Source organism: Argopecten irradians, chromosome 5, assembly GCF_041381155.1.
Source record: "Argopecten irradians isolate NY chromosome 5, Ai_NY, whole genome shotgun sequence".
In the NCBI taxonomy this organism is placed as follows: domain Eukaryota; kingdom Metazoa; phylum Mollusca; class Bivalvia; order Pectinida; family Pectinidae; genus Argopecten; species Argopecten irradians.
In genome coordinates, this window is record NC_091138.1 from 24,907,743 (window position 1) to 24,930,336 (window position 22,594).

The 22,594-nt window shown below is 36.5% G+C and overlaps 1 protein-coding gene across 1 annotated transcript in view; it reads right to left on the reverse strand.

Moving 5' to 3' along the window:
* Positions 1-22,594, reverse strand: part of LOC138323327 (uncharacterized) — a 60,927-nt gene that overhangs the window by 21,740 nt on the left and 16,593 nt on the right. The window lies entirely within an intron of this gene.

Here is a 22,594-nt window from a genome sequence, read left to right on the forward strand (position 1 = left end):
GGAAGAAGGGTGTACGTTTTGCCACCTGGCAAAGACAAAACTTAGTCTATAAAAGTAGTAATTTCTGCTCGTGTAAAGGATGGCTATGGCCAATAGTTCGACGGAAAATAAAAGTTGGAAGTCTGTATAATTGCACTGGGACTGGAAGGGTGTATTTTTTTAGCGGTATGCTTTAGTGAGATAATAATATAAAAGGTAATGTAATCCACTATTATTAGGAGACACAGATGATATCGCAGCATTGCTTTGCAGTGAGGGCGTTAGAATTGTATCTGCTGCTCCTTTTGCGTGATCATTAAAGGCGACTAAATTTGAGATATTATTTTTCTCTTCTTTTAACTAATTTTCTTGTTCCTTACGTCTCCCTTGACTCCTCCTCACATTTAGCCTTTTGCTGAGCGCTCGCTATGTGAAGCTGGTCCTTGGTTCTGTCCTCTGACCACGACAAACAAAAGTCTATAACAGTGGTAGTTTTTGCTTGCTCCTGCTAAGCGCTCATCATTAAGGGAATGGGACGACTGGTTCGCCTGTTGTCAGTATAATGTGTGCAGATGGGGTGTGTTGCTTGGTATCTTCGGCGGCATGCTTCAGTGATATAGTACTTTAAAAGGGGCATGAGTTCCACTATACATGAAGCTATAACATGAATATACCGCAATTCCCCAAAACATATATCTTATATGCAGTTCATACACACACCGTATACATGGGAGGCCGTCCTTACATGATAGGACGTTAATTACGCAACCTCACAAACCATACAGACATCCGCACACACTAAAAATAGCATGCAGGGGAGACTGGTCTTAAATGATCTTAGATGTTGATATTTTGTTTGTTTGTTTGATTATTTAAACGTCAAATTAACAGCCAGGGTCATGTAAGAACGGATTCCCATGTATGCAGTGTGTAGCGTGTGTGAAGTGCGAGGTGCGTGTTTTGGGAGACTGCGGTATGTTCGTGTTGTGTCTTCTTGTAAAGTGGAACAGTTACCCCTTTTATAGTGCTATATCACGGAAGCATGCCGCCGAAGATACCAAGCAACACACCCCAGCCGTTCACATTATACTGACAAAGGGCGAACCAGTCGTCCCACTCCTTGTTTGCTGAGCGGTAAGCAGGATCAGAAACTATTATTTTTATAGACTTTGGTGTGTCTCGGCCAGGGGACAGAACCCAGAGCCTTCCTCACAGTGGCGAACGCAAGGCCAAAAGTGAGGCGGTGCCAAGGGAGGCATTAGGAAACACAGAGTCAGTTAGGAGGAAGAAAAAAGATAAGATCCTAAATTTAGTCGCCTTTTACGATCATGCAATAGGGACAGTTAGTACAATTCTAACGCCCTACCTGCAAGGCTATATATGTTAATATGACGGTCATTCCAATCAACCAATTCTAATATGTATGACAACTTTTGAAACACATATTGGTTACCTCTACCGAATATGAAATAACGACTTGTATCTGATAAAACAGCACTACCTCGAAGAAACATCTCCTTAAACATAGTGAGGCTGGCTCTACTGAAATACTTATACAGTATTTTTGACGTCTGACATACTAACTCACACAAACCATTTTCTAACATACTTGGTGTACAGCCTATACCATTAGTACCCTCCTCACTCATAACCCCACAATACAAGACCACCGCGTACGTAATAGCAGTAGTTGATTACAGTGTATAGTTCTGACCCAGAGGTTGAATTTCGGCTGATGTATTATATAATGTCCTCAAAAAGCAACATTAATGAATGTATTCTATAAGACCCGGCAGTAATTGGTGCCTTATACACTATACGACCACTCTACGTCTTCTCCCTAATGACCGGGAGTTTGATTTTTTTTCTCTTATTTCATCTTTATTAATGTGTGGTCAGTATCACATTTCCGGTATGGGAGAATCCATGCTTTAGTTGGCTGTAGCGTTGTGTACGTAAATAGAAAATCTCATATTTGGATAGAAACAAAGGTATCAATGTATCATAGATTTTAATAGATAGCAATCTTATTGTTGTTGATTTTTGTGTCAAAAACAACGCCTAAAGCAAGGAGTTATGGATGAAAACTCTTTAGTTCTCAGGACATTACCTGACAAAAACAAAATATGTTTCTATTACAGTTATATTTAGAAAAACTATCCGACACAAACAAAATATGTCTTTGTTCCAATTATATTTTAAAATGTTAAAAGTTGCGTAAATTTGTACTACCTATGGACGGAGGTAGTGACGATTTTGAAATAGATGTCCACCAAAACACTAGAGGCCATACGATTATCAAATGTACACCAGTGTAACGCAAAAACAAAAACCGATCCAGCATTAATACGTAACCAGAGTTATAGACCTACGAGAACAGGTGTTAATTAAGGAGACATGTCTTTTAAATACAAGTACAAAATGTACCACGTTGCTACTTATACTAATGTGATTGATATTAAGATAAAAAGAGCGAAAGTTTTAGTGCAACTTAAAAAACCAGGTTTTGTATGTTAAAGTCATTGGTTGTATGCCTACCAAAGATATGTTTTATCTACATTTTAGAACAAACAGAAAATTTGATTATAAACAAGACAAATGTTCCTTAATTCACGAGCAAACTCTACCAATGCCTAGATAAAATTGTTCAATTGACTTCGTCTTGGTTTTGTATAGTGCATGCCGAGATGACCGGATGGTTATGACATTCATCTTGATAGCAGTAACCCTGTCCGTTCGGGTATCGCTCCTTGATACTTCTGCTTGTCAACTAAAACATTGGTGATTTTTCCTTGTTTGCGACTTTACAGTCGATGACAATCCAGTATGACAACGCTATGATTGTCTTATTTACTGCATTATTTGTCTACGTTGTCCATAGTTAAATGTAACATTTTTTAAGCACTGATGTCACTATTTTTTAACATCATCGGGTTATGAAAGAAATTTTGTTTGCAAATTGTGTAAATCCGCGTAGCGGATTCTCACAAAAGTTTGCAAACAAAATTTTACGCGGATTAACACAGTTTGCAAACAAAATTTATTTCATAACCCGATGAAGTTAAAAAAAGTAACATCAATGGTTATAATTAATTTTCCAGACTACTTGATAACAAAATATAAGTGCAAAAGTACGATTCCATTGAGTTTCCAATGGATTATTTTTTCATAAATCAATAACCAACGTCGACGTCTCTACGTCTCTACTGTGACGTCATGATTACGTCGGGTTTTCGCGCCATTCTCGGATTTTTTTCTTCATAGTATATGAAGATAAAGGATCTGCCAATAAGAAAGTCGGCTATAGTATGAAAACAACTAAAATTTATCATTAGATTATACAAAACCATTTTACACCAACTTCGTTATAAAACTATCCCAAATCAACTTAACAAAACGACTTAAAATCAACTTGACCACAAAACCACTCAAATAACTCCAATAGGAAACCATTCCAAGATAACTTTCTCTACAAAAAGACCTTATTTAAACTTCCCGACAAAACACACCAAAGCAACTTCTTAAATGAAAAATAAAAAGAGAATCTTCATGTATTCAATCTATTTCTAAATATAAACACCAATGACAGCTAGTGGCAACCATGATGTCATTTCGTGAATTTATACCCTGTAATGTAATATTTCTATATTTTAAATCATTAATAATGATAAACGTTTCATGTTTTGATGAAATAAAATACGTTTAGTGTCAAATAACATCATCAACAGATTGAAATCGTGCATGACTGATGGCGTATTGAAACCATCAACACCACACTTTTTGAACAAAGATTAGCAGGTTATGGACGATGAAGCGTTGGAATATAGTTCTGTTTCTGATTTCACGTGAGCTAAAATGATTATGAAACCACGTGATGGCTCTTCTTCGTCCATAATATCATTCCGCTTTAGCTAATTACACACAATCTGATTACAAAAAGCACGGTGGCAGAATTGTGCAATTTAAACAAATCATCAAACACGTTGCATTGGCCCGGTGTTCTGTCAGATTGATCGCATGTATTGGACCGGTGTTCTGTCAGATTGATCCCTTGTATTGGACCGGTGTTCTGTCAGATTGATCCCTTATATTGGACCGGTGTTCTGTCATATTGATCCCTTAAATTGACCGGTGTTCTGTCAGATTGATCCCTTGCATTGGCCCGGTGTTCTGTCAGATTGATCCCTTGTATTGGACCGGAGTTCTGTCAGGTTGATAGATTGATCCCTTGTATTGGACCGGTGTTCTGTCAGATTGATCCCTTAAATTGGACCGGTGTTCTGTCAGATTGAACCCTTGTATTGGACCGGTGTTCTGTCAGATTGAACCCTTGTATTGGACCGGTGTTCTGTCAGATTGATCCCTTGTATTGGACCGGTGTTCTGTCAGATTGATCCCTATGATGTGAGGATATTAACCGAACTAACGATCACCTTCATAGTGTACCTGTATCACTGTTCTCTATTGTCATTATCTTACGGGGTCTCACATGCTTATCGATATTCAAGGGGACATATATTGTTCATCATTAGTCTATGGGAGTATTTCATGTCCGTAATTGTCTGATATAAAATCTATAAAAAGAAAACGCTTTTCATGATTTGATCAGTTGAAATGAAATAACTTATTTTTGTAGAAAAATATACAAAATCAGTATCAAACTGAACCCCAAAAACTCTTATTCCTTACCAAAACATCGTGTTTATTTTCTTGTGTGTGCTTTTTTGCCTTGCTGGCTGGTAGGTTTAAGAAAATCACAATGATGCAAAACAGAAAAAACAAAGCATACATCATTGTTTAAGACAGTATTTTATTTACACTCAGTATAAGTGTAGTATTTGATGCACAATATAATGCAAAATAAATAACGTTGGTGAAAATTTTAGTAGATTACATAAGGTATGTGTATTTGATCAATATCAATTTTTGAATACAAGATGAACAACACAGGATATAGGTATAAAAGTAATGAGTAATCAGTAAATTATAATACCATTTGTAGATCACGCTGGGGACGAAAAAAATTGACAATATCCGTGTAATGGGATATTGAAATTAATCAGTGAATATTTAGATATCACTGAACTATAGCAATTACTGAGAAGACGTATGATCCTGATAAAATATCACGAAGCAGGCAATCGGTTGTCTATTTCGTTATATAACATCATTTACCTTCAATATTTTTTGTCATTTAAAATGTTCTTTGCTTGTAACCATGTAGCATTGATGTTTGATTTCTTCTCTGTATATCACATGCCAGCGAGATAGTCAATCAATCAGTACAGTCCGTATAATAGCATAAGCTAAAATGGTATTTAGTAGAAAATCATCTTCGTTTTATATATCAGTAATGCTCTAATTGTAACCCAATCAACAGAATATTTCTTGCTTTTGATTAAAATGTCAGAAAGTTAATCCTACAAATTTAAGTATTATTGATGGTCCGCTTGGTCCCCTTAATACAGTAATTGTTTCCTCTCTTGCCGTTTGCTGTCTATCCCCCTTCCTTGTTCTCCGCAATGTAGAAATGCGTTTCGACACGATATTTGGACTTAAACAGTTTATTTCTGTGGTGAGAAATGTAATTTGTTTTTTTATTATGCTCTTTGACATTTAAACACAAGAGTATCGGTGCTGGATCTCCCGACCGTCACCCATTAGCTGGGTGACGTATGTTCCCCGGCTTGGAATCTCCATGGGCACAGCACAGACTTGAATCCATTTTCCACTTGCAAACTTGCACAGTGGTTAAGTCTACCAGATCAGTATTGGCGTTCATTGTGAATTTTCATTCCATTTGTTTTGTTTGAAAACAAAAATCGTCAATGTGTATACTGAAGACTATAATTTCAAATACTAACGCAATAAGCGGTGACCTAATGTGATAAGTGCGTCCCTTTTGGTAGAGTTTTTAAAAGTTCACAGGTTTATACAAAGATTCATTAGTTCAAAGTAAACGTGACAAGATTTGTTCTTGTCACTGTTATATTCAACGTGAGTCTACTCAGACATATTACCACAAGTCCCCCACCTCTGGGACGAGAGTTCAGATTTCATGTAGAGCAGTTGCTAGGTAGTGTCTGCTGGTCGGTGTTTTTCTTTCTTGGTACTCCGGTATTCCTCAATCAACAAACATGGCAAATAACCTTGCTGTTAGTGGGCCGTTAAGCCAATCAATCACAACCAAACTACTTCTAATACATTTACACTGGTTTAGTATAGGTCAAGTTTCCGGTGGATTAGTTGATCCATTACATTGCTACTGTATTAAACTCATATATATACGTATAAACTAAGTGGATCCTTAGGTAACCTAAAAAACCAGTTGAGGCTTTAAGTAGCAGTGAGACACTATATTCCTAAACGTGATATAATGTGCCCGAAGTGAGCTATACCACAGGTTTGTAGTAGCTATTCGCCATTATACCAACAATGAACGTAAAATAAGTTCTTCACCTAGAACCCTACTAAGTTTTATTTTTCTCAATCTTCATATATGATCACATTTTTCGTAAGAAACCAGATTCTATGAAACTTCACTGTTCTTATCTGGTGAGTAATTTAAAACGTTACTTTTGTTTAATACAAATTGTTCATAGTCATTTCTGTGTTGTTGATAACTGACGCAGATTTCATTTGAGTAGCATGAGTAGCTAATACAGCAATGTTGTACTTAGCTCTTAACAAAGAGTATTGTTTTGTGAACGGAATTTGTATTCTACTTGGTAACCATGTTATGAGTGTATCGTAATCGTATCATTTAAATATCATTTAACTTTTGTTGAGTTTCCAGAGAGTCAGAAAAGACCTAAATAAAATGACAATGTTTAAATGTATTAAAGGAAGCATTACATGCCTTATAAAACTAACAATTTATCTCTAATCGTTACTGCAATAATTTGTGTAAATGCGTACGTAATTGCTGTCAGTAGATATTTCAAGTATTTTGAAAACTAACAAAAAATATAAACAGAAAAAACATTACTTATGCTTTAATCATTTGTTAAAAAGCAAAGAACATTCCTAAAAATATCCGTTTATAACTTGTAATAATTATACCACATATATAAATCTAAAGCTTCTGGCTATAATTTAACCTCTGTGGCATCTGTTATAGTGATAAGTCATCTATCTAACAAGGGATTACTGGTAACATATTTCAGGTCACCGGCAGGTCAGCCACTTTTAACACCGACATTGACATTCCAGATGTTACGCTTGTAATTAGATTGAAGATATGGTTGGTACTGAAATTTGTTAAAATAAGTTGACGGCCCTGTAAACCACAAATCACTATTGACAAACTAGTGTTACAAGATTGGCGAGAGGATTGGTTGTAAGGGGTCATTGGGAGAAATGGTTTGGTAATGTTGTCGCATCATCAAATAGGTTATGTGTCAAATAAAGCGTCTCATATTCAGACTGAACTTAGAAGAAAATATAAAATACATTTATAGTTAAACTCATAGCAATACATGTGACGCTAAATTACTTAATACAGTCACAGAACTTGTCCGTTATGTCCAAATCTCTGGATTTTTATGTCTTAATTATTATGAATTAAGAAGCAAAATACCATACAATTACATCGGGATAAATTAATTTTGCTTTGGAAATGAAACTGTTTCTATTCTTATCTAAAACCATACACAAATGAAGAGGGAAAGCATAACCTGGTATATAGGGGCACATTGTGATAGGGCCGTCTCATTTGTCAAGACTATTGATCGAGCGTGCGGAAGTATTCCATCAACATCTGCATTGATTGCTTTCGTCAATTGAACCGTATCTTATATTGCGTCACAGGGACATAAAAAGAACGTCATATCGATAGTAACCAGAATACCGACGAGAATTTCCCATGGAGTAACGTGTGTAGTGCCCCGTAAACGACATACCCTCACTCGCTCGCCATATTCATGCTTCGTAATTCTTAAAGACAGAAGACATTTTAGAACCCGGATGTAATAAGAGGAATGAGAGGATTACGCGTTTGTCTCGTGCTCCAAAGCAATTAGCGCGTGCTCGTCTCGAGCAAAGTCGTCCATTTCTACTGGGAATGGTAGGGTGAACTTATTTAAAAGCTTTCACAGACTATAAATATTATCAGAGATTTGGTGAACATTAATTCAGCTACTCATCGAATATATCCCCAAGTTTCGGAAGACACGAGTCTTTGTGGACGGGGATCAACTACTGTAAACCGTTTGATTGATTTTGATTTCCCGACAGCGTGACAGGTAATTAGTTTATTAGTGAATAGAATACAATAACAGTCATCAATGTGGATGATAGAGAAAGTAGAACAAACGTTAGAAAGAGTTAGATGAGCATTTGCTTGAGGACTAGGTCGATGGGAAAATAACACAAATTGCTTCTCTATGGATTAGAGATGACCTCACATTTTGTATCACTAACAGCTATGTGCACTGTTAAGGACGTGCAAGGTTTTGGTACGTATGATAAAGTTCCATAGAGAAGCAGTCACTTGGCTAGTGCATGACAACTACCTCTTGTACAGGCATCAACCAACAGATCTAGTCGTAACGGAGTTCTTTGGACGAAAATACTATGCAGGTTTAATCCTAAAACAAGCAATACGATACTTCAGAGGGATTATATATATTGAATGTACATATCAATAGCAGGCCATCAATCAACGTACAAAGGAACATTCTCGATACCATGTGAAAGACAATGTACTGTTCAGTTCATCTAGGTACTGAGCAGAATTTGATGATTTAAGTATTTTATCAAGTCACCCTACCCACCGAAATAAAGGCATTCCCAAGTTGTTTTTCTCTCTATCACATGTTTCCTATCAGTATGGCTCTGATGTAAACGACTTTGACAACATTCGTCTTTTCATTTAAAAAAAATAGCAACATCAGAATTTTTATGTGATCACATGTTGCAATTGAATTTATGATTCAAACTATAGTCATAAATCAGCATGCGATATTGCGTACCAAGAGAACATTCTCAAAAGATACATTTTTAAAGAATACCAAAACAAGAGGCCCAGAGGGCCTGTATCGCTCACCTGGTTTGTAATGCTAAGTAATGTTCTGAATACAAGGTCATTGTTTCTTTTCTGAAGGAATTTGAATATTTACCTCTAATTCCCCTATTGGGCCCCACTCTTTCTGCTCGAGGGGGGTCAAAGCCAAAATTTATACGAATTCTGTTAACCCCAAGGATATTTCTGGCCACATTTGGTTACAATCCATGCAGAACTCTAGGACAAGTAGCGATTTTTAGGATTAACCTCTATTTCCCCTATTGGGCCCCGCCCCTCCTGCCCCAAGGGGTGGGGGGTGGGGTGGGGGGTCAGAGCCAAAATCTATACAAGTTTTGTTTCCCTTGCGATATATAGGATTTACCTCTATTAAACCTATTGGGCCCCGCCCCTCCTGCCCCAGGGAGGTCAGGATCACCATTTATGCAAAATCTGATCCCCTTCCCCTAAGGAAGTTTCTGGCCAAATTTGGTTGCAATCCATGCAGAGCTCTAGGACAAGTAGCGATTTAAAGGAAATGTTGACTGACGGACGGACGACGGACGCCGTGTCATGGCAAAAGCTCACCGGCCCTTCGGGCCAGGTGAGCTAAAAAGCATTCGGTAATTTACAGCAAAGCTCCACCATCCATTGGACAGTTGATATCACATGTTCTAAAGTAGAGACTGCTGCAAACATGCATTAGTGCAATGGCTATATACATTTATCAACCTTCGAGAAGGACTTCTTTTAGAAGTGTTATTTCATTTCAAAGGCGTAATAACGCAAGACTCAGTAATTGTATAGGGGCTACAAACACACACAATCGTATTGGAATTTCTACTTTCCTTGAGTGCCTACTTTTCAGAGGGAAACTTCGCTTTTAAATTGATCAAATTACGGTGCTGTAATATGCACTAGCCTGTATTCTTCTCTAGTTCTGATGATACATCGAGTACGTCGGCCTATTACATATCGACTAATGCTCGTAGGCGCCATGTATTTTACATATAAACTTTTATTACACAGTATTCATGAAGCTCCTTATAGTTAAAAGCAAGTTGACCCGAATGAATTTCTTAAAAGACATATATAGGAATTATCTTAGAGATTTCGATCAATGGATACATACTTGATGTATTGATTTGTTATTTTCTGACACTTTGTCTTTATCTGCCTATATTTGATAGTTTTCTACGTAAGAGCTCTACTGATGTATATCATTTATACAACTTATCGCGTCTTAATTCAACAATTACATTTGAGCAAAATCATCTTAACATACAAGCCATCAATTTTGGCATAATATCCTTGGTGAGATCTAGAATCATACAATTTGTATGTGTCTTTTATCAAATGATTTGCTGCAACAATAAAGGACGAAATAAAAAAAACCCCATAAAAACAAGTTCATTATTAAAACAAAGAAAGCCCGTAATTAACATAATGACCATATTCATGTATTCATGTTTTGACATTCAAGGCAAACATTCATGCAGAAAGTCGAAAACTTCGCTGCATTATTGTATACCATTAGGGCCATGTTAGCTATCATATGTCAACAGTCTCAGAGATTTACTGTCGTTTAAATATACATTCCAAAATTAACAATCGTGATAAATAATTAATAGGTTGTTAAATAAAAGTTTCAAACTACTTTCAATGTTTAACTTGTGCATTTTCCAGAAGGCAAAGTTGAAAATATCATGCAAGCTGGCGCTTGATTGCAATACCAAAGGTAAGCACAAGACAAACACCGCTGTGATACAGAACAACCACAAAGGAATGCCATGGCAGCGGAAAAAATCCTGACCTTGGCCACAACAATTACACATTATTGTACATTAAAACCAGACGCTATTATTAGGAAAGTGTAGTGCAGTCGACTATAACTAACTCGGGCAAAGAAGCTACTTGGGGACCTCCTCAATGTACAGTAATTACACGTGGCAAGTCGATCTGTCGCCGCTCGTACCGGCAAAGACTTTGGGCTGTTAAACTACAGATCCAGGGGTCCATTACATAGGCCTTTAACTGTCTGTCACAGCACCGAAAGTTTAATGGTTGTTACAATCAAGATTGGTAACATGAGGACAGATGAAAAAGGCCCAGATCAATCACATCATGTAGGACAAATCATTCAAATCCGACCAGTCCGTATGAATGTACCGAAGGAATGCTAGGCTATGGTGTAATTTGCTAAGATATTGTTGCCTTTTCACTAGATCTATGCAGTCCTTTCATCCTTTGGAGATATCAACGACCTGTTACAAATTGCTCCGTCGGTTTGATAAAATTGACAACTTTACGTCACATCAAATGCCTGCTTACAAAAGCAGAACAGTAACATTGCGAAGATACTTACGGTAAAGTAATGAAATAAATTTCAGAGCAATAATGCCTGAATCTCGCCCGTGATGTTGGAGACATCATATATCTTAATTTTGTGTTCCATATCCTTTTGTTAAGGTTTGTACGTGGGTTGATGGAGAAATAATAAAAGCTCAAGTTGAAGTGCCTTAAAGTTTATGTAAAAGACTAATTAGAGCAAACTATACTTGCCATAACTTTAACTTAAAAATGGAGATATATACATTCGAATTCTACACCATACCTATTAAAGATGCTCCACAAAAATAATTAATCGCATCCCGAAAAATGTCATTGCACTATGTCCTATATGGAATGAAGTACTGATTGCGCATGTACCAAAAGAAAAATAAATTATTTTATATCATGTTTTTGTGTTAATTAGATATATATACATGATTAAAACCATTTATTGTTCAAATGATGGGTATGGTTTATGCTCTGTCGGCGGTAGAGCATCTTTAATAATGCAGATGTATATATTCAAATTCTAAAGCATACTTTTTCAACATATAATATTCCATCTTTGAGTACTTTCATAACTGTATTACACTCACAAATTACCAATGGCTAAAATAGATATATTTCCCATGACCGCAAAAAGAGCGACCTTCGCTTCGAGATATCTTAAGAAACAGAATTGCTTACTCGATCGAATCAAATGTTAAATATGCAATAACAAAAACCATTGTACGTGCATATCTCCTTCTTCTGCGTATCCGACGCCATTAAAGTCGTGTCGAATCCTATACCGACACGATGTTTTCCACTGTTTGTGCGAAGATCTGTTGAAGCCTTAACATGGTACTGTATTACTGAGAGTTCATATTCCGTTAGCCATAATCTGATGTCGTCACAGAAAAGAAATTGCTCCTGAGAGTAAATACCCTCTTGTATTTATATGGAAATGACACCAGAACATTGATGGGGTCTATCGGTCGTCGATGGAAGACTACGTGACCAGAACAAAAGGATTCTCATTCAGATAAATATCCATTGAAATTTCTCAATTACTACTCCTTGTGGATTGCACGACATCACGCGGAAGTGACGTCACTAAGACAGCAGTATTTCCTTGTAATGTTAAAGCAAAAACGATGATGCTCCAGTCTTTTTTTTTACAATTTTGATCTTCACTTGATTTAATTTGTGATTTTAAAAATGCTACCCTTGAGTTAGAAAACTGTACTCTTAATCTTTGAAGTCGAACCAACAGAAACGTTTAATTTAAGTTCGGCATCCCAAGTTCTCTAATCTTTAATTCGACAAAATGAGTAAAAAAAGCCGTTGAAATTTAGAATCGATGAAATACGTTAAAACATTAAATTAAGTTTATCGGAGTAATTATCAGGGGACATTTTCTAAGCACTTCGTAATATATGATAATTATAGAATAATTGTTTCATAACAATTGATTTATACCATCAATAGACCAGCAGAAGCTAGGCACTTAGAAGGAGTTATCAACTTCATGGAACAAATCAGAATTTCCAACACATCTGAGATAAATGTTGATTTTTTAATGATGAAATTTCAAAATAATGGTTTAGCTACACATAAGGAGTTGGCATATATCAGTTATTTTGTTTTGTGAGGTGGTCACTGTGGTAATAAACAGATGTTCCATGTCATTTTATGAACTTACGTATCACTTTGTATCACAAATACATGATAAGAATATGTGTATAAAACATTATGTTATTGCATATTTCTAGGAAACAATAATAAAAAAACCCACTTGGTTTGTGACAGTTCACCTATTCCTAAACACATTTATCGACAGTTGATGCCTGCTTTGTATGCTTTTACTCTCATGGCACTAAAAAATCTACATGCACATGTTCTTTCAGGCAGAACATTACGTAAGATCCCAAACCTGGCACATACCAACAATAACCCTGACATTTTCTATTGATCTAGTGACATATCTGTATGGAGAAAGAAAGATAGATAATGATCACCGAGTCGGTTAAAATCATGGACGACCACATTGGTATGTAACATATTTTCTTGTTAAACCTAAACACACTATCCTAAAACAGCCGATGATACATCATGATTTGGTAAAAGAAATGCTCTGTCCAGCAAGTAGGGAGTAAGAATTTGACATGCTATCTCACTTGACACCGTCTCACTTTTGGCCGTGAGTTGAGGGTTGCTCCAGTGAGGAAGGTTCTGGGTTCGAGACACACTATAGTCTATAATATACCTGGTAGTTTCTGTTCTAGTTTAGCGCTCAGCATAGAGGGAGCAGGACGACTGGTGTGTCGGTCCGCAAGTAGGGCGGTATAATTTTGCCTGCTGCGCTTATTGCAGTATCGTAGAAGACGAGTAAATTAAGGATAAATTTCTTACTTCTTAAAGACTTTTTTCTTCTTAACTTCGCCCCTGTGGACGAGACACACTAAATGCTATTAAAGTAATAGTTTCTGCTCTTACTTAGCGCTCAGCCTAAAGGGAGCGGAACGACAGGTAAAATGTGACCGGATGGATTTCCTTGTTCTGTATCCTTCAGTGAGACAGTGTTATAAACGGAGCAAGAGTTCCATTATTACAAAGAGGTACAAAACGGAAATGCTGCATTCACCCAAAACACACTACTCTAGTCGGTAATAGAACACTAATCCAATCAACCAGCCAATTAACAGAAAGGCTCAGTCTCAGTAAATTATGGACCCTAACGTAGTGGTGAAAAATACTCCATAGTCCATAAACAATGGTACAATGAAAAAAAACTCTGATGGACTCTTGACTCAGTGAATGAAATGATCATGGTAAAAAACCTGTTCCACAGCCAATGAACATTGACACAGGGAACAAATATTTAGCAGCTCTGGATTCCTGCCACAGGAAAATCATACTTGACAGTCAATTGCACTCAGAAGTGTTATCTAAAAATTCATACTGCACAGAAAATGATGAACGTCCAATTCTTTTATATATGTCCTGTTTATTACGGTAACTTTTTATCCACAGAAGCTTCAGTTGTGATCAATAGCAGTTATATAACAATTGTCGGTCATATGGTTTTCCTGAACAATAGTTCCACTTGTCTTTTCCGCTATAACATCATACTGTGTTTATCTAAGTCCATGGAACCTTTCCCACATAACAACAAAACCATTTTGTGTTTGAGAGTTGTAATTGTTTGTTGTCAAATGTTGCCAGGATGTAATTTACATTCAAAACTGAAAATGACAGACTATACAATATCTGATTGATGAGTGTAGTTTCCTTTTTCGATTGTGACATGAAAAAGTCTTACTTAATGACCCTATGTAAACTTCATCATCATCATAATCATGGTTGTTGTTGACGTCGTTGTTTTTGTTTTTCGGGTGGAATCGGATCCTGCCACCGGTGTTGGATTGATAAGATCGTTATTCACAATTTAAGCAATATATCTGAAATCTTTGTATATAATCCTTCGCGAAATCTCATCATATTTTACAAAGCCTATGATTTGGCACTAGGTCGAATTCCATGTGCTACTTGCACATTTTCCCATTTATCCGGTAAAACAAAGAGCGTTAGAAGTGGATATGTGGCTTTTCACAATATGCTGGTGTGACTGTTTTGTATTCATATACCCATCCTAGAAAAAAACAAGAGTGTAAACTTGTCAATGAATATCGAATTGCCTCTCGCTGACCACATGAGAGAGTTAGTGTTTCTTCCCGGCTATATCTTCTATTTAAATTGGCTTTTGCTGGTGTAGATATTGAGATATTTTCCCATTAGACTGTCTTGTTTTCTAAAACGGTAGACGTGATAAGAAAATCTCAGCATAAACAAGGGCGAACTCGATCGATACAGGGACTAGCTACTGAAACTGAGCCGACATTTTATGTAGATGAACGTAACTTCTAACCCAAAAGCTTATGAGACATTCGGGGCAAGCAAACAGTGCAAATCACATACGTTGTTAGTTATGAATAGCTCCATCGAGTTCAATTTCTTACTGAATATTTATAGTTGAACCTGACACCATAGTTATGGTGGTCTTCGTTATAAGGAACCCTTACAAGGTCCTGCTGGCTGTTAGAGAGAGGCGACACTGTCTTGACCTTCACAGTAGAGTTAATAGCACCCATTGGAATGTTCTCACCAATGAGACATCAGCTTGGGTCATCACATTTATTTCATGTGTACGAGGGACAGAGTGTTCGGGTTGAATTCGACTTGTGTACACTTTGAACAGATTGGTTTTGGATTTAGTGTAATTTAAAAGAAAAGAAAAAAGTCCTCATGGTCTTAAACAAGTCACTAATAATCTATATTGCAAAATATGATTTCGAAAATGATATTTATGATATCTAACACCCTCTCCCTCTCTAAAATGAATAATGAGCAACGGTGCTGCTATCCCCTATAATACTCTAATTGACGTAAAAAGTCACGCCATTGTGATTGCACATGTAATCTAAACGAATTTTCAGTGTTTAGAAGCTGGTGGGTACCTTGAAGAGAATGCTTTCTTTGTAAGCACGAACAACTAGGAGACTGGATTTTAAAAAAATCAATACTAATATAAGAATTGCCTAATTGCTGAACATGACGACCCATATGTAAACATCGTTCCTTGCACACATAAACATGCTGGTCTAAATGAAGCTGTATCGCCCGTTAGGATGTCTGCATGCTTCCGAATGCGCAATGGATGGGGATTTATTACCGCCAGGCTTGACCTTTGATTTGGAGACTGTTTAGCGTGCATGCTAATAAGGTGACTTAGCTAGCACTGCCGTAAAACCAATCAGCAATTCTAGCCACGTTTTGTTTATTTTACAGTGTTGTTAATTAAGGCATTCTAACGCCTTTACCGTAATTGAACTGAGCACGGCGGTCATATGATGCAACTTGGATAGCTCTCTCGGCGTTCATCGACAGAAACAACAGCTTTGTGTGATTGCTATTCAAACTTAAACGATACAGAATTTTGAATTAAAGTCCCTAAAACATCTAATCAGATATCAAGACTTATTTTTCAAATTTTGAATACGCCATTAACCCGAATTTTCTCACATCTTTAATGAAACATGTCAACAATATTTGATCAACAGCCAGATTTAGACTATTCGTCTGGCTTTCCACATACGTATATATGCATAATTATTGAACACCTATCTCCACAAGCGGATTCTACCGCATTAGGAAACCTTGTTTACAGGAAATCTGTTTTCATGTTCGGAACTGTCGGCAGTTTGTACATAAAATCCTTTTAAATATTCGTTAAATCCTCATTTTATGTGAATTAATCGGAAATTATACAAGAACAAGAAGTTGAAGGTCCTGTGAAGCCGTATTATTATGTAGCAAATAGTAAATTAAATACGGAATTATTGCATGAACATTCAATTTCACCACCGAGGTTGTTTACAAGCTAGCGAACGTTATTAATTTAAAGCTTCACAATACCCTAGGGAGGAAAGTCTGTTTTCATTTTGTTACAAAGCCACATCTATGTTCCAGTTTATGTTATTGTAATTTCTAAAATATTGATACATGGTATTAGGCGAATCAGTTCTAATCGGAGTCAAATTATTTCATTATTGCGTTTAACTCTACAGGATATTTTTGTCAGGTGGAAGAAAACTTTTCTTTCACATACCCTATATTCGCCATCCGTTCATTATACCCTCTCTGTAAGATTGTGGCTCGAAGTCATATCTATAATAATTATTGTACCTGCTGCCCCTATTGCATGGTTGTAAAAGGCAACTAAATTTAGCATCTTAACTTTTTATTCCTAAAGTCTCATTTTACACCACCTCACGTTTGACCTTTTGCTGAGCTGTTGGAAAGGCCCTGGGCTCTGACACGACACCAACTAAATATCTTCAACACATCACCAACTAAACATCTTCAAAACGACACTTACTAAATATCTTCAAAACGACACCTACTAAATATCTTTAACACGTCACCAACTAAATATCTTCAATACGACACCAGCTAAATATCTTCAATACGACGCCAACTAAATATCTTCAATACGACACCAACTAAACACAATCAGCACCAACTTGTCATCCAAATACAACACAACCTTGACAGTAGGCAGACAATCAAAGAGGACATTCAAACTGAGAACACCAACTTAACATCCTGATCCAGTACTGTCAGGAACACGCTTCAAAACTCACTCCTTTGCAAAGTGAACTCATTTGTACCCAGTTAATATTTCATTTGCATACAAACTGAGATTTGATAACATGAATAAAACCTGAATGTCATATATTTCGCCAAAGCTGGTATTCATTATTCTGTTCAATATAATAGTATCAACAGCGTTGTCTGACAGCCTCTCCAGTGCAAATCGACACCGGAATAAATGAGGAGGGAGGAGATGTTCGGAATCGAACGCGGCCTGACAGTTGTCATTGGTAACAGTCCTACAAAGATTTCAGCTTCTAAAATGTCTCCCGTAATCAGACCGGGATAAGAAATAGATGGAAATGACAAGGTCAATTATGGAAGCGTCGGACGCTGAGGGGCTCTCGAGAGCACTAAGTCGTATCGCACTTGTAAAAAGCGTTATCTGGGAGCCAAGTTCATAGACATTGATGTACAAAAACAAGCTCCTAGCAAAATGTCTATTTCGTGCTGTGATGTCGAAGTAAGGATCGTCTGATGTGAATAAGAGATTGGGACATAGAGGCCCGAAAAAACACCATACAGTTCTTCAAAGTTAAAGCTCCATATAGAATCAGGTACCAATGTAAAATTCTCCATCAACAGACCTTATATTGGACATCGCAATGAACAAAAAGAGCTTGAGCAACCATTTGGCTACTTAGACTATGGAATATAGGCGATGGTGACCCCAGAATCATTACTAGGCTGTAGGCAAGTTAGAGGTGACGAATCATACGAGAACTAAGTTCCATAATCTGTACCTACTAGCATCAATAGAACACCATATCTGTCACTCACGCTGAATTCTCAGCCTTCAGTACAATGTATTATCACGCCATTAGCGAAGCGCAGCACAATTTACAGCTATGTATGGACTCAATTAATAGTACACATGGGATTTTAAGTGTCACTATATCCAGAGGCTCATATATGAAACATGCATAGTGTTGTATGGAATCTGATCCGTGCCAGACTATTACTGATATTAACAGAGACACGAGATACTGCACACTTATATTAGCACACAAGAGATTCAAATCTTTACACTTACTCATTAAAAAACATAAAATCCGTATCAGTATTGATATCATCTACATAGACGCCTCAAAATTATATATCCTTGAAAAGTATCATGTAATACATGTATGTTGATTGTATTTCGCTACCAAACCGATCAAATCATTCAATGATAGCTTCGGACGCAAACCACGTTTAGACCATATCACAAACCGTAATTCAGTTTGCGCATGATGCAGCGTCATATAACCACAATAACCATAAAAGTAAAATATCAGTATTGGGAATATTTTCTAATAACAGTTGTTTTAGACATCATCTTATTGACATAATTATATTTTTCAGTGTTTTCGTTTATCACTGAACATTTTGTTGCAGAGGAGAAGAGCACCATCGCCGTTCCATACCTTTGTGTATATTTCACCTGTATATACTGTCGTCACGATCCACAGCACGTCTGCCATTAAGTTACCTCCATCCTGTTGTGCTGTAGTTAAATATTTATATCTACCTTATATCGTCAAACTAGCATGAACGCGCGACATCCTTATAATGAATACTACATGGGCTTCTGAGGTAAACTACACTACAATCCACCCTACTGCTCTTTTAAAACCCCAAACTCCTCAGACAAAAAAACCTTAACATCGCTCTAGTGCCTGTCTATGACTATGCGTTAAAGTAAAGGTTCTAATTGTCATGAAATAGTGTCGTCATGTTCATTGGAGCGTGGTGACGTGAAACAAACTGCACATTTCACCCCGATAAGAAATTCAGGAACCTATACAGGTGTTGATTTGGGATCAGATAAAAAGATTGCAACTGGCTTTTAAGATTTAAAAAAAACCCACAAGAGTAAAGATGTATATAGCATCGGAGATAAATCATTCAAAAGCCAACACTGAACAGCATTACTTCAGTGGATTTTTTCTGGGCGACATCATAGATCAATATTCTCATCATCACAGTCTCATCGGAATTTATATTGCATCGGATAACTTCAATTTGTCCAATACAAGTCTTCAGATTTAGTTTATTTTGCTTTATGTACTATTATATATTTAAAATGGATAAGGACGACCTCCCTTCCACATGCAATTTTTGTGTGCTTTTGGAGACTGGCACATACTGCAGCCTCCCAAAACATTAACATATGAACCTAACTGTGTGTGATATGCATGGTTTCTCAATTATAACATCACCGGAAAAATTCCTGAAAATTGCGCAAACGTGGATAGTTGTGAAAATACAGAGCAAGTGGTGACGTTTAATGGTCGTGGCTGTATGACAATTACAGTGACGTAATGTATAATTTAGCATTTCTGTACCAATACACAATCAGAAGTCACAATAATATGGGTCGATTACATTCCCTTACGGATATATCCTTTTACTTTGATATGCATGTACACGTCAATGAACGTAGGATCTCTACACATGAAAATACAATCATATCCTAGAGGAATGAACTAAAATCGATGAATTAAATCGAGCCATAAAGAAAGACCATCTGATAAGATGATGAAGGAGTCCCGATATCTAGCGTTTAAACCCACAGTCCGCTTGTCTAGTGGCTATCTCCTCCTTCGTTGTATTAAATTGTGTCTGTGTTTTTATTTCATTAGTCTTGCTTTGAATGCCTTCGAAGTGAATTATGCGCCGAAAAAAGCGCTTTGGCACAAAACACTTCTTTTAGCCTAAACCAAATGTATTCGTACAAAACAGCCTCAGAGTTTGTAAAGCGTGTGACAGCATTTACTAGCTTTTACTACAGATAAGTCTTTTTGTTTTAATAGATAGAATGCATGTGTGTTTGTATCCTTTATTATTTTTCTCCCCCTTCCTCATTTCCTACTCCCACCGGCCCAGTCTGAGATGCTGCATGGGAATGTCTGGGAGAGATTTGGCGATAGGCCGCTCATCTAACCAGATCGCCCCGAGGTTTGCCCAATCTACCATCTTTATGATACCCACGTACGCAATAAAGCTTCTAGCCGGACTGTGATTTTCGTGTAACAGTTCTAGATGAAGTTGTCCCATATAGATTCAATTCGATGACCATACATCCGATACGTTTCTGATATCGACCCATGGCACAGCCAAGTCTTCAAACACAACGTGCAGTCCTAATTGCAGGGTGTTTGAACGCCAGGAGCATTGCCTTCAGTGTTGTTTAGTGTGCGGCCTGTATACTTAGTGTGCGGCTTGTATACTTAGTGTGCTTGACCTCTGGATAGCCAAATGTCCAACTAAGAGTTTATTGTTAGAAGGGACAGTATTTAAAAAAGCAAACACTTTCATGCTTTGCATTGTCTCGTTAGTTTTTAGATGAATATTTCTAAAATGCATTGTAGGAGAAGCGAATGGTGACTACTGACCAATTTTCCTTTTTTTATCTATACACAAAATACTTATGTATTTTTTTTAATATGACAGCTTCAAGTGAACAATCATAAAACATCTAAAACAACAGCCCTTTTTGACTGTGCCAAACGAAAACAAAGATAAACTTGATGTTTGTTTGAGTTTATTGTACATGAAATGTAAATTAGGAAAACTACATGTTCGATCATTTTGATCTTATTCTGAAAGTAAGGCATGTTTTTATCAAAACTGGTGTTGAAATTCTAACCATCGATGAGCTGGTGATCTAGGAACGATTTGCCCTACTTCTAGATGGACTGACACCGTTTAAAGATTAAAGAATGACATATTGGATGGAGGTGAAGAGAAGGTAGACTATATAGTGTTATGGTTATATACTAGGATTGGATCTACGGCACATTGTTCAAATGAAACAATTTGATAAAACGTATTGAAGCATGGCAAAAGTGACATCACAGAGAGAAATAGATTATTGCTAACAGTTTCAAACAAAAGGTTATTGTGCTATACTCTACATTTAAATTACTTCGACATTTATTATCGTGTATAGATATGATTTTAATTACACCGACGGTGTCTACCATTCACAAACCCCCAAGGGTCCTTTATTTTCTGTAATTGTCTAATTCTAGGTCCATGAATATTAACTCAATGGCATCATCACCTTACAGTATGTTACACAGTCTAAGCGACGGAAATTTTTTATCACCAAGTCAAGGCTTCAAATTACTTCTATTGAGACCAAAAAGTATTGGGCATTAAAAATTCAAGAGATTTGTCTGAATCGAAGATACTTTATTAACAAATACACATTAAGCGCGTCACTAATTAATTGATCTACCAACGAAATTAGCTGTTGGTTAATAAAAAAAATAACTTAATAAGCTAGTTTGGCGAACGTTTAATAGCTGTTTCCATTCGACGACGTGACCTAATGTTGTTAACTTAACACTGTCATGTTCCTACTGTCAATAACACCTAGGAAGCTGTTTCTATAGATGTTACTACAAATAAACAAACTCTTAAAACTCAAGCTCTTAATTAAATAACGTTTTGTCTGACATTCTTTATCAATATGACAGAAGTCACGTATCGATCGATGTTTGACCTTGAAATAAATTAATAAACATATAGCAATATCTTAAACTTAACTGTCTTTTTATCGGAAGGTGATTTCACATGGGAATAACGGTCATCAGTCAATGGCGTAATTTGAATGATATCATTGATATGTCACATAAGATGTGGGGAAAAGCGATATCTTTTTACCAATTTATTAATTCTCTTAGCATTTATCATTGTAATATTTAATACGAAGAAGGATGGATTAACAGTTTGATTATCATGCTTTAAGAAATATGTGGTGCATGTACTGGTAGGCCTATATGATATCGATTCTTCAAAGAAATTCGTCGACATAGTTACTAATGTGGATGGAATTTGGCATACTGATAAAGGAAACATAAGGAAAAAAGATTATATGCTTTTCCAAAAAGATAAATACATATATAAATAAATGGGAAAAAAACTCTCTAAATAAACCCAAAACACCATAGATCCGACAAATTTCTATTACAAGTGAAGAAGTCAAATTCTTTAAAAAAAAGTATTAAGGAAAAAGTATATAGATCATAGATAATACTGTCAAACCCCAAATATGTCATCAAGAAACAAAACATGACGTTTATCTTTACAAAACCCAAG